We start from the raw sequence: 17,856 nt of genomic DNA on the forward strand, positions 1-17,856 counted from the left end.
CATGCGAAGAATTGACTCGTTGGAAAAGACTGACGCTGGGAGGGATTGGGGGCAGGAGGAGAAGGGGATGACAGAGGATGAGATGGCTGGATGGCATCACTGACTCGATGGACATGAGTCTGAGTGAACTCCAGGAGATGGTGATGGACAGGGAAGCCTAGTGTGCTGCGATTCATGGGGTCTCAAAGAGTCGGACATGACTGAGCAACTGAACTGAACTGATGATGTCTTGCTTTTCCATTATGAGATGAAAGGGCATTGTGAGTTAGATTTCTGGTAATAGTGACAGCACATGAGGATATCTAAAAGACAAAATGTCACATAGGCTGATTATATATATATATGTATGTATGTATATACGTATATAAAGTGAAAATGAAAGTCCCTCAGTTGTGTCCGACTCTTTGAGACCCTATAGACGATACAGTCCATAGAATTCTCTGGGCCAGAATACTGGAGTGGGTAGCCTTTCCCTTCTCCAGGGGATCTTCCCAACCCAGGGATCAAAGCCAGGTCTCCTGCATAGCAGGTGAATTCTTTACGAGCTGAGCCACAAGGGAAGCCATGCATATATATATATGTGTAGGTAAAGCTCAAATGAATTACAACTGAGAAAAATAATGTACAATAAAACTTACTACATTAGAGAATGACAAAAAAAGCATTGCCTGGGAAAGATCCTGTTCTTTTACACGGCATTTGTAACTGGCTAGATATAGTTTATTTGTTCTCTTTGTAATGGGATAAGATGTCACTCAGGATGTATCTTTCAATCCACTTGCAATATCCAGGTTGAAATGAAATTATGTTTGTCGACCTCAGGCGGGACAAAGATTGGCTGTGTAAGAGGTAACACAGGATCTACATAGAGTAAAGGCTGCAGCATTATCGGTCATGTCTCTGTGTTGTTTCCAAAGAGGAAGATATAAAATGAAGTTGGGACAGGAGGCAGGAAGAGACATAAGATCTAGAAATGGCCAATCTTGCTACATGTTTGGAGGGCTAAGTCTGGGAAGCGATAAGACGCAGATCAGGCAGATAAGAAGGTAAGAAAGTATTCTGACCGAGGGGTTTCTTCACCCTGAAAATTTGAAGAATATTTAGAAACTTGGGGCATTCATTTTCCCACATCTTCCAGCAAACTGGAATTCAATATAAAGGACAATAGTTGGTAACAAAATAATAAACTCATACCTAATATGTGGGTGTCTGCACACACATTTAATTTCACCTTAACTCTTACTCTGTTTCTGTAGTATATTAGTTTCCTATTGTAAAGATGAGGAAATTGGAGCTTGGAGAGATTAAATGATGACTGAGGGACATAGAACTGATAATCAAAAGGCTTAAAAACAGAACTTCTCTTCCCAACTTCATATTCAGTGCACCATAGCATAGCTGCCTCTTCAGGAAGGAAAAATAAAAGACTCAAACAGCTTTTCTTCTCATTTTTCAATCAAATTCAACTCAATAATTATTTATTAAGATCTATTAAGCAACAAATAGATTTTAAATATGATGTTATATGCTGCTGCTGCTGCTGCCAAGTCATGTCCAACTTAGGTCATGTCTAACTCTGTGCGACCCCATAGAGGGCAGCCTACCAGCCTCCCCTGTCCCTGGGATTCTCCAGGCAAGAACACTGGAGTGGGTTGCCATTAATATATTAATAAAACATAGTCTCTTTCTTCTTTTAAAGACCTTGAAAATAATTCTGAAAAGAGGAAAATACGAAGAAATTGATATAAGTATAAATGTAGACATAAACACCAAACGTAAGCATGAAATATATACATACATATTAAATGTAGAGATTTGTTTTTATAAACTTTACAAACTTTTAGAAAAACTCAAATTTTTACTTAATTGTAAAGAAATTTAAAATATATTTCCCAGACTTCCCCAGTGATAATAATAACAATAATAACAATGGCTAATATTTATCAAATGCTAACCATCAACTCATTTAATCTTCACAACTCCCTGAGGAGGACAGCATAAGACTTATAAGTGAAGAGGTAAAATAATTCGACCAAAATTGCAGTCAAATTTATTTGAGTAAATAAGCTCAGATTTATTTTAAGTCCAGCATTCAAACCCAGACAGAATGATGGTTTCATAGATGAGTTTGTCTTACAAAATATGAAATCCCAATAGCCAGGAACCTCTAACGTTTTAATAGTTTCCCTTCTCTTACTAAAAGCAATGATGTAAATCTTTGTATCCTTGTATTTAAGAAAGACTGAAGGCCTGCCAGACCGCACTCTGGGGGAGAAAAAAATCAGTCACATTATTTCCTTTTTTATTTAAATGACCATGCTTTGTAACTTGGGGGTCAGTGCTCTGACCTGTGATCTCAACTGAATGGACGATAATTGGTGGCTGTGTGACTAAGGCTGTGTCAAAGCTGGCTATTGGTGAGCTAATGGCAAGAAAATCCTGAACACTAAGCATGCCCACTACTGGATACTAACACAGGTGCTTAAATGAGAAACATTACAAGAAAGTGGTCAGGAGAACAATAGTATGTGGATGGACTTACCAAGGAATGAGAGCTATTCTTTTGCTAGAGATGATTTTTGAGGACTTTCCCTTGCTACTTTACTTCTTCATACATCCTTAAAATACATCCTATAACTTTGGAGACCAGAAATGTGTTTCTGTCCTTGAAACCTGAAGCATTCCAAGTAGCATAACTTTAAGAAAATTATTCCAATAAGATATATCAATTTTTTCTCAAGAAAACACTATTTCTTTTAGGTAAAATTTTATTTTAAATGGATCTACATTACTCAGTATACACACAATACTGAGAATTATAGATAGACAAAATATAATGCATACACAATATTATATATTTCACTAGAATACTTTCATTTTTCGAAAAAAAAGATATTCTGCAAAATAATAGAAAATAAATTATCCCTCATATAAGAGAATGCTAATCCAATTTCTACTCCTGTTTATGAATTCTGGAGAGAATAAAGAATAAGATCCAGTCACTGCTCAGGCCTAGGTTTTGTTTCTGTGTCTTTGGTCAGCGCCACACGCTTCTGCTTTTCAGTGCTGGAGTAACCTACCTACCATACTTGGTCATTAGTCACTAAGTCATGTCTGACTCTTGTGACCCCATGGACTATATAGCATGCCAAGCTCCTCTGTCCATGGGATTTTCCAGGCCAGAATACTGGAGTATATTGTCATTTCCTTCTCCAGGAGATCTTCCTGACCCAGGGATCAAATCCAGTCTCCTCACTCCAGTACTCTTGCCTGGAAAATCCCATGGACGGAGGAGCCTGGTAGACTGCAGTCCATGTGGTCGCTAAGAGTCAGACACGACTGAGTGAATTCACTTTCACTTTTCACTTTCATGCATTGGAGAAGGAAATGGCAACCCACTCTGGTATTCTTGCCTGGAGAATCCCAGGGACAGGGGAGCCTGGTGGGCTGCTGTCTATGAGGTCGCACAGAGTCAGACACGACTGAGAGACTTCACTTTCACTTTTCACTTTCCTGCATTGGAGAAGGAAATGGCAACCCACTCCAGTGTTCTTGCCTGGAGAATCCCAGGGACGGGGGAACCTGGTGGACTGCTGTCTATGAGGTCGCACAGAGTCAGACACTACTGAAGCGACTTAGCAGCAGCAGCAGCAGCAGCATTGCAGTCAGATTCTATCCAACTGAGCCACCAAGGAAGCCACCTACCATACCTGCACTTGCTTCTTACTGCAAGGATGCCTTTGATGTTGTGGCTTCCTGGAGAGATCATAGCGAAGTCTCTGAGAATCCCAGTGTTACACACCTCTTTAGTTTTTATGCACAATCCAATAATTGTTCATGAAATACATCAGCTGAACCAAGAAGTTGTATCAGCAGAAGCTTTCCAATTTATTTACCTTTACATAGAGGAAATTTAAAAAGGCTACTCAAGTAATTCTTTACAAGACAAAGAAGTGTTCCAAGGTGATATGAAATTTCCATCGAAAGAGAGAAGAGTCTGGTTCTTCTTGCTTAACCAAGTTCTACCTAACTGAAATTCTGCTATTCAAGGATGTCCATGTAACAAGGGGTTATTTTCACAATGGTGGTACTTATGAAATACTAAACTTGACTCACTGAACTCTCAATTACAGACATTTCCACAGCAAAAAGAAACTTAAAATACAGAATTTACTTCCACTATGGGTACGGTGTGATAATAGATACTGGACTTGTCACCTGAAATAACCAGAAAACTAAATGAGTTATATGAAATAGTAGTTTTCAGGACACTGGATACCAGGCAATGAAAGATAGTCTTCTTTGAGAGATGGGAAATGAATAAGGCCATCAGTATGATTGCCCCACATCCTTGCTTTGGGAGAGAATCTGGGCCTTGACACAGAGACAGATAACTAAAATGGAGCCTGACAGATACCCTGAGCTTGAGGATGTGGACCTGAGAATCTGAGATGAAAGAGGCTAGAGTTTGCAAGACAGGATACCTGAGAAGACAGAAGCACAGAGGGCTCCAGAGACCTTTTCTTTTTTCCCCTTGTGTTTCATTTTGAATAGTTTTTATTGCCATGTGTTCAGACTCACTGATCTTTTCTTCTGCTGTGTTTAATCTGCTGTTCCTGTATTGTCCATATCAGACACTGTTGTTATCTTTTGTAAAAGCTTGATTTCAATCTTTTTTTTGAAATGTATCCCATGCCTCCACTGAAATTGTTGAATATACAGACTACAATTACAAAATGTATTTCAGTGTTCTCATCTTATAACATCTGTGTTGGTTCTAGGGTGGTTTTGATTGACTGTTTTTTCTCCTTATTATGGATCATATTATCCTGCTCCTTTGTATGTCTAGTAATATTTCACTGGATACTACACACTATAAGTTTTCCTTTTTGAATGAGATATTTTGTAGTCTCACAAATACTCTTGAGTTTTGTCTTAGGGCACCTGTAAGTGACTTGAGAACAGCTTGATCTTTATCCACTCTGTTTTTAAGATATGATGGTTGAGACCAGAGCAGTTTTCAGCATAGGGGTAATTATATTATTTCCCATTACTAAGGCAAGACCATTTTGAATACTCTATTCGTTGTCCTATGAATTATGAGGTTTTCCATTCTGACATATAAGAAAAAAGTACCATTTTAGCTCTGCATGGATATCAGATACTATCCTTCTTATGATTTCTTGTGGTTCTACTCTCTTTCATGGGCCGTATCTTCATAGGTATATGCTAATAGGTAAATATCAACACTCTTCAGAAAATATAACAGATTGCAGAGTTTCCACAGTGCCTGCCCATGATATAATCCAAAATTTTTCAACATACAGAGAGCCAGAAAAATGTGAGTCTCAAAGAAAGGCAATCTTGAGAGGTCAACCTTGAGAAAACTCAGATGTTGGAGTTATCACATAAAGACTTAAACCAACTATTCTAATCATACTCAGTGTCCAACTCTTTGTGATCCCATGGACTGTAGTCTACCAGGCTTCTCTGTCTATGGGATTTTCCAGGCAAGAGTACTGGAGTGGGTTGCCATTTCCTTCTCCAGGGGATCTTCCTGACCCAGGGATCAAACCCAGGTCTCCTGCATTGCAGACAGACGCTTTACCCTCTGAGCCACCAGGGAAGCCCCTTAATCACACTCAGTGAGATAAACTAAAATATTCACTTGATGAAAAGGATCAGAAATCCAGAGAAATGAGAAACATAAAAAGGCAAATGAAAATTTTAGGACTGAAAAAATAGAATGGATAAAATTTCTAAATAAACTGCTGAAGGAGCTTTGTAGCAGAATGAAGATGTCAGAGGGAAAAAATCTGTGAACATAACAATAGAGCAAAAGAAATCTATTCTAATAAATAGAAAGAAATATAAAAAATAAAAGAGCCTTGGATTCTATGGGGCAATAGAACCAATAGGGTAATTAGAGTTCTGGAAGAAGAGAGGGGTAAACTAAAAAGAAATTCAAAGAAAGAAAAGGCCTAAAGACTTTCCAAATTAGGGAAAGATAGGAATTTATAAATACAAGAAGTTCAAATCTCCTAACATCACAAATATGAAGAAACCATGCCTAGATGCATTAGTCAAATTGTTGAAAACTACAGATTAGGGGAAATTTTGCAAAGACACAGAAAATCTAAAACAGCATTACATATGGGGGAAGAAAGGCATGAATGGCCTCAAACATTCTCATCAGAAAGCACAGAGGCTAGAAGACTGGGAACAACGTCTTTAACGTTCTGGGAGAACAAAACTGCTAATCCAGAATTCTACATCAAATGAAAATATCCCTCAAGAATGATGGTGAAATTAAGACATTTTCAGATGAAGAAAACTAAGCAAATTTGTCTTTACCAGACCTGCACTGTTAGAAATGCTAAATGAAGTTAAAGGAAAAAAAGGCCAGAAGGAAATTGAACCTTTGGCAACAAAGATCACTGGAAATATTTATTGTTGGTAAATTATACTTCAATAATGTATGAAGAGAAAAGCTTATGAAAGAAATTAGCCAAGTTATTAATAACATGGCAGTACAAATTAGAATAACAAATATTAGAGGAATGAGATAGAAATATGCCAGCTGTTTCGTATAGAAATAATTCAATAAGGTTGAACCTAAGAACGGGTCTAAGCTTTCTTTGATTCATTGCTTCTTAAAGCAACATTAGTCTTTCTATGTCAAGAAGAAACATATGAGTTGAAATGACTGTTATGATCTAACTAGTCAATAGATTAAATACATCCCATCTTGGAGAGGTTTTCAAACCCTAGTGAAATTTGGCCACTGGAGAAAAATTAGAGAAAAGCTGTGGCATTCTGTCGCACCTGTGCAAATTCTAGTTTTTTGCCTCCGTTGCTTAACAAAGTGCAAGTGAGAGTTAGTTCTGGGACAAAAAGATTTTAAATATTACGGATCCACTGGAAGAGCTAAAGAAATAAGTTGTAAGCTGTTGGCAACCAAAATTTTTGAAATCAGATTTTGCAAAGAAAAGCCTAGAAGGTTAACGTATAAGAGCTTGGAAGAAAAAAGTCTGATATTAGGAATTGAAGAGGAAATGAGCTGAGGATGTGAATCAACAAAGCACTATGAAGCCAGTGAAATTGGACCCAGTTTTTTGTTGCTAATTCTAATCATTATTTAGTTCAAAACCAAAGGTTATGTAATTTGGCATGCCAGAGACTCTGCTTGAAATAATATTAGGTGTTATTTCTAAATGAAATTTCAAAACATTTCCTGATAGGAATGGTTTACTTTTATTTTTTTTTCACATTCTTTTTTTTTTTTTTTAGTTTTTTATTTTTTAAATTTTAAAATCTTTAATTCTTACATGCGTTCCCAAACATGAACCCCCCTCCCACCTCCCTCCCCATAACATCTCTCTGGGTCATCCCCATGCACCAGCCCCAAGCATGCTGCATCCTGCGTAGTTCTGATATCCATCTGATCCCATGCATCAGTGTGGGACAGCCCCTTTGTTCACTGGCAAATCCCCACACCTCCAAAATGAACAAAAATGCACTCATCTGAAGTTGGGTTTTAAAATTATGAATATATATTGCTCTGTAAATTAGTTGTTCATATGCGTAGCTCCCTTGTTAGGACAAGAGCCTAAAATGAGGAACAGTTTCTATAACCTGTGAGTTGCCAGCCCCAGCACAGTGCCCAGTACATGAATTGTTCAATAAGTTATTGTCAAATATAATGAGTTCTCTTTCTATTTATGTAGTACTTGTGACATAATTTGAGAGTCCACGGCACAATATGGGGTCACCTATTTTTTTAATTATTAGGAATTTTGAGATGGTGACTGCAAACCCAGATTCCTTGTGAACATGGGGCCCTTTCACTTGCATAGTCCACTTATCGGCTAAGCGCACTGGATATCCATGCTGTTAGTTACCCATGACTTTTATTTCTGCTCCTGAGTATGAAGTTATTTAAAAATGACTCTGTTTCATAATGGTCTGTTTTTGTTTTTGTTTTTTAATGTTGACAAACATGCAAAAACAGCAGAAGACAGTAGCTTTTGGCCTCTTTGTTGCCTTAGCTCAGTTCAGTTGCTCAGTCATGTCTGCCTCTTTGCAACCTCATGAACTGCCTACAATGTATTAATAATCAGGAGCAAAGAGAGTCTCCAAATAAGGTTAGTACAAAACAGTGTAAACTGCAATGAGTTAGCAGGAGTAAATGTTCAACATTTCATTAGCAAGTTTATAGCTTTTTTCTTCCTTAATCTACCTATTTAAGAATACTTCATAATTCACTGTAATATTTGATTATCTTAAACATTTTCAAATAACTTAAAATAAGTTGCCTATATTCAGATACAGTAATCTAATGTCAAATATTTAGTGTATGATAAAATGGCACTAATACTAAACACACTTATTATATCTTGGGTGATTCGAAAGGCCCTTCAGGCTCTTTCAAGGTCATTATTACGAGATATCATTTTCCCTTGACCCTTAGATGCAGAGGACTGAGTTAATCAAGCTCCATAGTTCATGGCATGTTATTAATGCTGGGCTATAAAAAGGCCTCTTTTGTTTTATTCATTTAGTTCTTTTTATTCCCTTACCTGCCTCACACTCACTGCTTCCTCTCCAGGAAGCCATTCCATTCCATTCAATGTCTTTTTTCTTTGTATGTCTTATTCTAAAAATGTGATTTTTGTTTGCTTGTTTTGAGCGGGTTGATTCAAATAATGAATTCAAATATATGAATTCAGATAGGCAAATAATTTTGTGTTACTCAGATTCTCATTTCACTAAGCCCTATATTTTAAAAATCCTTATATATTTGCTACGTGAGCATGGTTTCTAACCACTACATGGTATTCTGTGGTATGTATCCACTATCTTATGTTTTAAAAGTCTTTGTTTATTTTTGGCTGTGCTGTCTTCCCTGCTGCGTGGGCCTTTTTCTAGTTGCGATGGGGGGAGGGGTTACTCTCTAGGTGCTGTGAGCAGGCTTCTCATTGCAGAGGCTTCTCTTGTTGCAAAGCACAGGCTTTCGGGCATGCAGGTTTCAGTAGCTGTGATACATGTGCTCAGAAGGTGTGACTCCCAGGCTCTCGAACACAGGTTCAATAACTGTAGTGAACAGGCTTAGTCGCTCTGAGGCATATGGGATCTTACCAGATCAGGGGTCGAATCCAAGTCTCCTGCATTAACAGATGGAGTCTTTACCACTGAGCCACCAGGGAAGCCCTACCCACTATCTTCTATTATTTCTTCTCCCAGTGATGGGCACCAAGGTTGGTTCAGCTCCCACCACTACAAATAATGCAGCAATGAACATCCTTGTACATGTTCCTAATGGATCTCTGTGAGACTTCCCTTGGGATATATATTGAGGAAAAGAATAGGTTACACATAAGGTATGAGAAGGTTTATTTTAAGTAAGTCCACTCAGATTGTTCTTTGAATGACTGCATCAGTTTTATCCCCCACCAGCAATAAATACAGACTATTCTATTCCTACAACCCTGACAATAGTTGGTACTATCTAGCTTTCTAATTATTTCCAGAGTTGTAGTTATGAAATAATAGTGCATCATGCTTTTGATCTCCACTTTCAGTGTTGCAAATGAATTTGAGAATCTTTTTGTTACTTTCTTGAGTTTCTTTTTCGTAAATTGATTTTCAAATCTTATACCCATTTTATTGGGGCTTCTGTCTTCTTGTTAGTTTGCAAAAGTTTCTTTTATATTATGGATATTAACCCCTTATCAGTTGCAGATGTTATAAAGATTTTCCCCCTTCTGCCCTTCTGTTGGTGGTGGTGGTTTAGTTGCTAAGTCATGTCCGACTCTTGAAACTCCATGGACTCTACCCTGCCAGGCTCCTCTGTCCATGGGATTCTCCAGGCAAGAATACTGGAGTAGGGAGCCATTCCCTTCTCCAGGGGATCTTCCCAACCCAGGGATCAAACCTGGGTCTCTTGAATTGCAGGCAGATTCTTTACCACCCTTCTGTTACTTGTGCATTATTTTGGTCTATGATATTCTTCATTGAGCATATCGTTCATTATAATAAAGATATGTTTTCCTTTTATGCTTTACAGTTTAAAAGTTTACCACCAGTAAACAATCTATTTTTTCCCATTGATTTGTGCGGCGACATCAAAATACGATTGCATTCATTAAATGCTAGAATGTACAAAAACTAAATTCAAAGTGGTCTCTACATTTCAGATAAAATAGTATATTGCTTTCTGATTTGCTTCTCACTGGGAAGGAACAAATTTTTACTTTGTAAAAGGAAAATTTGTGTAGCAGTTTAAAGCATTCAAATGTAGGGGTAGGAGCCACAAGGAAATTGAGCTTTCTTTCACCAGAGATGTTTAAGCAGATGTTGTGCATGTATGGAGCCCATATAATAAGTGTGTGGTAGATCGCTTCCTTGTTCTCAGTTCTTGGTTCTTTCGTGTGCAAAGGAAGAAGATCAGGCTGTGTACTGCCTAGAGTCCTACAGGAGATTAAGTGCAATGATTCTGTAATCCTGTGCCATTTAAATTTTCTTCCATCCTAAAGAAACTGTTAGGTAGTTAGAATAGGAAAAAGGAGTCCAAGATGGTGGTGGCTAAAAGATAAGGTCCGTCTAGTCAAGGCTATGGTTTTTCCTGTGGTCATGTATGGATGTGAGAGTTGGACTGTGAAGAAGGTTGAGCGCCGAAGAATTGATGCTTTTGAACTGTGGTGTTGGAGAAGACTCTTGAGAGTCCCTTGGACTGCAAGGAGATCCAACCAGTCCATTCTGAAGGAGATCAGCCCTGGGATTTCTTTGGAAGGAATGATGCTAAAGCTGAAGCTCCAGTACTTTGGCCGCCTCATGGGAAGAGTTGACTCATTGGAAAAGACTCTGATGCTGGGAGGGATTGGGAGCAGGAGGAGAAGGGGATGACAGAGGATGAGATGGCTGGATGGCATCACTGACTCGATGGATGTGAGTCTGAGTGAACTCCGGGAGTTGGTGATAGACAGGGAGGCCTGGCGTGCTGCAGTCCATGGGGTCGCAAAGAGTTGAACACGACTGAGCGACTGAACTGAACTGAAAAGATAAGGAAGGAAAAAGCCCATGGAAATAGAGCAAAGGAAGGTCCAGGACTGGAGTGAGGACCTCTGGTAAAATAAACAGCATTCCTGGCTAGCCCAATTTACACAGGGCAGGCTCAGAGGGAGGAGAAAAAAAACATATTAAAAGAGAAGCCAAAGGACCGGTTGCCTCTCTTCGTATCTTTTGGGTCTGCGTGCCCTCATGCCTCGAGGCTGTGTTTTCCTTTATTTTCTAAATAAAACTGAACTGTAACATGGAGCTGTAACACTGGTCCAACTGTAATACTGATCCATCACTTCAAATTTTTGTTGTGACGAGACAGAACCAAGGAAATTACAGACTCTCTCGACAAAAGGAAAAGGGGTTTGGGACTTCTTGGAGGAAGAGGCAAGTTATAGGAAGGTAAACAGGAAAAGTGCGGCAAACAAAGGTTGTTTAATGGAGTTTGCTATGCCTTTTTATTAAGGCCCGCCTTTTTATTAAGAAAGCTCTTCGTCCTAGTTCTGGAGAAGACCATCTTTACAAATAGAAATTTCCTTTACAAAAGGAAAATGTGTGACCTGTTTTTAGAGCTTTTTCTGCAACTGATGATTTTCAGTGGGCTTTAGCCCAAAATAATCCATATGGCAAAGAGACATAATTCATAAAGAAGTAGTATTATTTTGGTATCTGCCTCACATATCAAGTACCCGATAAATATATCCTTATTTTACAATTTTTTAGGTTGTTAAAAAAAAAAAAACCTGACTATAGGCAATAATTCTATATACCATGGCAAAGAGAAAAGTCCAGTTTTAATTTCAAATGTTATTCCTGGGTCAAAAGATATCTCTCACAAGTTGATGTCACTAGCATGAAGGTCATGCCAAAATATTGCTGGATCTGCCTCTTCCAAAAGAATTCCTTAATGTAGTATACTGAAAATTACATCCAAATTAAAACTCACATTATTTTGTCTCTGCCAACAACCTTAAGTGATAAACAGCTCATGCTAGAGAGGTGTCCATAGAAAACTGACATTTCCAGTCAAATCTAAGGAAATTCTGAGGACAAAGAACCCATTACTAATGAATAAGTGCATTTGCACAATAATTGTGTTGAGGAGGTTGTATTATAGCAATATATTACTCTGCAGCACTATTTAAGCCAGGGTTATTATATTGCATTGAAATGACTAGAACAACAGTAAGATGCTGCTTGATTTTCTAATTATTATTGAAAAATGCCTCCTGAGCCCAGCCTCAAAGCCTTCTCTTTTGAATCATCTTCAACTCACACTGCTTCTCATGCATTATACATTAAACCCATATGGCCATTTGAGGTGGATGGTCTCTGGAGGGAAGCTCCATACTGCTCTTTTCACTGTAGGAGGGAGAAAGGTAGAAAAAACAAGAAAGAGGGGAGAAGGATGGGACTAATGAGACAGAAGGAAGAAACATCTCTGGGCAAAATTCAGAAGTCAGACAAAGGTGAGTTGAATTAATAAACATTAAAAAGAGATGGGAATCACATCCAGAAGATTTTTTTATATGTTTAGGGTTTTGTTGCTAAGCTTGAGGGAGCTCCTGAACAAGATTGCTCTTTGAATTTGTCAGCTTCTAGTAAGTACCTCAAGCCTATAGTTTGCTAGGATGAGAAAGAGATGGAACAATTTGGCAAAATGGATCTATGCAGGTAGAGCCTTATTTTTATAGAATCATAATAAAATTGATATTTAAAGGTATCTATGAAAAAATATTTTAACACTGATCAAATATATGTAATTTCTTTTAAAAAGAAAATGTAAAACTTTTCCAGTATGCTCAGAATATCCCCTACAGTTCTCTTTTTAGAACACATATTATTAATTTCTCAGAGATAAACTGCAAAAAAAAAATTCCTTCAGGTATTCTTAACAGAGTAATGCATCTAAACTCTATGAAAATCTGGAAAGTTACACCTATTTATTAGCTATATTCATCTTTATCTCTCTGCCCTGGAGTTTGTTATATTTTTCAAATTTCTTAGACTTAAGCACTTACCATGTATAAGACACAATGCTAAGTATTTAAAACTCATTATTTTATTTATTGTAAAAATTCTATCAGATAAATGTTTATATTACTCATTATTTCCACTTTATGGATGAGAAAACTGAGACTCATAAAGCTTATATACTTATATAACACTCTGCTCTGAATATTACATGTTATCATATAAGTAGTAAGGATTATAAAATGCAGGTTTTTCTTTTGCTCTTGCAACTGGATACATGGATTGATGTAATTCTACTTTACTTTGATTAGTCGAATTTTGTCTATAGAAATAAATACAGCCTTGAAACCTTGATAGGTTGTTTTCATGTTCTTTTCTTTTTCACAGAAGAAAAGCAGAATCAAACAACTATAATTAAAATAAAAACATCTCTGTGAATTAAAGTATTAATGATATTTCAGCCAATGAGGTCTTAATGTCATCCAACCCACATTTTAATTATCAATGCCTCTTTATACATAAATTGGTTAACTTTGTTTCTTGCCTGCGAATGTTAATTTTCCAATTAAATGTCTGCCATTTAAAAAATACTTTGTAAAGAATCTGATATAAGTTAGTAAGCACAGGGTTGATGGAAGAGAAGCCAGCAAATAGCTCTGAACAGTTTCTCCATATTTTGAAATGGAGCAGGAATCCAAGGAGACATTACATTTTACTGTTTCCATAAAGATGGTATTTTCTCTTTACAGTTCTGGCTTCTTGCCCCTGTGCTTCTATATAGTTAGGAGCCTAAATGAGCTCCAGATCTCATTTTCTCACCCTGCCTTTTGTCAATGACAGACAAAGTCTCTCCCTTATGGCCAGCCTATGATTCAATCTGTGCCTGATGCATCATCTACCACTTATTATTCAGGATGAGACATGCATCTGCTGCCCAACATTACCAAGCATACGAATTACAAGAGTTAAATAAAAACTGAAAATAATCATTTAAAATATTAAGCTGTCTCCTATGCAAAGTCCTAAGCACTTTTTCTTTTGAAATAATATACTAGAAATGTATTTATTTGTTTCTTTCACGTGAGGTCAAATGTTCCCCAGAAAATATTAGCTCAATTACAATAAGAAAAAATAAATAAAATTTTACAAAAAAGTATATACATTTTCCACAGTTCCACTTTTTAAATTAGGAAACAAGAGCTTGAAACTCAATTTAATCAGTATAATTATATGAAATTGTAGGGGAGGGAAAGCAATTTTCCCTCCACCCTCAGTTCTTAGCTGACTTAATTTCACTGGCCATGCTTTCTACTATTCCACACTTAAACTCTGAAGTATACCCAACGAACCCTGAAAGAAAAGTCAGATTAATAAGAGAAAAACAACAGAAGTTTATTAGTGCATATACCTCCTGGGTACAAGAGATACACCCAGGGAAAAATGATTATCTCCCTGAGGTGGCCCTAAGCCGGTAGCTTAAATGTCATCTTCAGTTAAAGACAAAGAAGAAAAGGGGTATATGTTTGGGTTATAAGAAGGCCAGTTTTGAGGTTACTGGGAAAAGCATGACTAAACAAGGTTTCTTATGCAAATTTAAGTCTTTGCTTCCTGCATTAATAAAATTCTCTCCAATTTAGTCATCCTCCCTGGTAATTCAGCTGGTAAAGAATCTGCCTGCATTGCAAGAGACTTTGGTTAGATTCCTGGGTTAGGAAGATCCCCTGGAAAAGAGATGGGCTACTCATTCCAGTATTCTTGGGCTTTCCTGGTGGCTCAGATGGTAAAGAATCCACCTGCAATGTGGAAGACCTGGGTTCCACCCCTGGCTTGGGAACATCCCCTGGAGGAGGGCATGGCAACCCACTCCAGTATTCTTGCCTGGAGAATCCCCATGGACAGAGGAGCCTGGTGGGCTACAGTTCATGGGTCACAGAGTCAGACATGACTGAGCGACTTAAGCACAGCACAGCTCTTCCTGATACACCACCCTTATAATTGGAGATTTTGTTTATAAATGTAAACTTCCCTTACAAAAGAGGAACTTGCATTTTATTTTCCAGACTTATTCTGTGTCCATTGTTTCTCAGACTTGTTGTTATTGTTCAGTCACTAAGTCGTGTCCAACTCTTTGTGACCCCATGGACTGCAGCACGCCAGGCCTCCCTGTCCATCACCAGCTCCCCAAGTTTACTTAAACTCATGTCCATCAAGTCGGTGATGCCATCCAACCATCTCATACTCTGTCATCCCCTTCTCCTGCCTTCAATCTTTCCCAGCATCAGGGTCTTTTCCAGTGAGTCAGCTCTTCGCATCAGGTGGCCAAAGTATTGGAGCTTTATCTTCAGTATCAGTCCTTCCAATGAGTATTCAGGGTTGATTTCTTTTAGGATTGACTGGTTTGATCTCCTTGCTGTCCAAGGGACTCATAAGACTCTTCTCCAGCAACACAGTTTGAAGACATCAGTTATTCAGTGCTCAACCTTTGTTTATCGTCCAGTTCTCCTACCCATGCATGACTACTGGAAAAACAGTAGCTCTGACTATACCAACCTCTGTAGGTAAAGCAATATCTTTGCTATTTGCTGTGAAGTGATGAGACTGGATGTCATGATCTTAGTTTTTTGAATGTTGAGTTTTAAGCCAGCTTTTTCACTCTTTTCTTTCACCTTCATGAAGAGGCTCTTTAATTCCTCTGCTTTCTGCTGTAAGGGTGGTGTCATCTGCATATCTAGGGTTATTAATATTGCTCTAGGCAATCTGGATTCCAGCTTGTGCTTCATCAAGCCTGGCATTTCTCATGATGTACTCTGCATATAAATTAAAAAGCAGGTGACAATATACAGCCTTGCTGTACTCCTTTCCCAATTTGGAACAAATCCATTGTTCCATCTCTGGTTCTAACTGTTGCTTCTTGACCTGCATACAGATTTCTCAGGAGGCAGGTATGATCATCTGGTATTCCCATCTCTTTAAGAATTTTCCACAGGTTGTCATGATCTACACCGTTAAAGGTTTTAAGGTAGTCAACGAAGCAGAAGTAGATGTTTATTCTGGAATTATCTTGCTTTTTCTATGGTCCTGAGTACGTTGGCAATTTGACCTATGATTACTCTGCCTTTTCTAAATCCAGCTTGAACATCTGGAAGTTCTCAGTTCACATACTGAGAAAGCCTAGCTTGAAGGATTTTGAGCATTACTTTGTAGCATGTGAAATGAGTGCAATATTGTCACCCTGCTTATTTAACTTATATGCAGAGTACATCATGAGAAACACTGGACTGGAAGAAACACAAGCTGGAATCAAGATTGCTGGGAGAAGTATCAATAACCTCAGATATGCAGATGACACCACCCTTACTGCAGAAAGTGAGGAGGAGCTAAAAAGCCTCTTGATGAAAGTGAAAGAGGACAGTGAAAAAGTTGGCTTAAAGCTCAACATTCAGAAAATGAAGATCATGGTATCCAGTCCCATCACTTCATGGGAAATAGATGGGGAAACTGTGGAAACAGTGTCAGACTTTATTTTTTGGGGCTCCAAAATCACCGCAGATGGTGACTGCAGCCATGAAATTAAAAGACACTTACTCCTTGGAAGAAAAGTTATGACCAACCTAGATAGCATATTCAAAAGCAGAGACATTACTTTGCCGACTAAGGTCCGTCTAGTCAAGGCTATGGTTTTTCCTGTGGTCATGTATGGATGTGAGAGTTGGACTGTGAAGAAGGCTGAGTGCCGAAGAATTGATGCGTTTGAACTGTGGTATTGGAGAAGACTCTTGAGAGTCCCTTGGACTGCAAGGAGATCCAACCAGTCTATTCTGAAGGAGATCAGCCCTGGGATTTCTTTGGAGGGAATGATGCTGAAGTTGAAACTCCAGTACTTTGGCCACCTCATGCAAAGAGTTGACTCATTGGAAAAGACTCTGATGCTGGGAAGGATTGAGGGCAGGAGGAGAAGGGGACGACCAAGGATGAGATGGCTGGATGGCATCCCTGACTCGATGGACATGAGTCTGAGTGAACTCCTGGAGATGGTGATGGACAGGGAGGCCTGGCATGCTGTGATTCATGGGGTCGCAAAGAGTCGGACATGACTGAGCAACTGAACTGATACTGATACTGATACTGAACATTCTTTGGCATTGTCTTTCTTTGCGATTGGAATGAAAAATGACCTTTTGCAGTCCTGTGACCACTGCTGAGTTTTCCAAATTTGCTGACATATTGAGTGCAGAGTGCAGCACTTCAACATCATCTTTCAGGATTTGAAATAAGTCTACTGAAATTCCATCACCTCCACTAGCTTTGTTCATAGTGATGCTTCCTAAGGCCCACTTGACTTTGCATTCCAGGATGTCTGACTCTAGGTGAGTGATCACATCATCATGATTATCTGGGTCATGAAGATCTTTTTTGTATAGTTCTTCTGTGTATTCTTGTCACCTCTTCTTAATATCTTCTGCTTCTATTAGGTCCATACCATTTCTGTCCTTTATTGTGCCCATTTCTGCTTGAAATGTCCCCTTGGTATCTCTAATTTCAGGGAATTCTCTAGGCCAGAATACTGGAGTGGGTAGCCTTTCCCTTTTCCAGAGGATCTTCCCAACCCAGGAGTCGAACCGGGATCTCCTGCATTGCAGGCGGATTCTTTACCAACTGAGATATCAGGGAAGGCTGAAGAGATCTCTAGTCTTTCCCATTCTATTATTTTCCTCTATTTCTTTGCATTGATCTCTGGGGAAGGCTTTCTTATCTCTCTTTGCTATTTTCTAGAACTCTGCATTCAGATGTGTATATCTTTCATTTTCTCCTTTGCCTTTAGCT

Source organism: Ovis canadensis, chromosome 5 (genome assembly GCF_042477335.2).
Source record: "Ovis canadensis isolate MfBH-ARS-UI-01 breed Bighorn chromosome 5, ARS-UI_OviCan_v2, whole genome shotgun sequence".
NCBI lineage: Eukaryota > Metazoa > Chordata > Mammalia > Artiodactyla > Bovidae > Ovis > Ovis canadensis.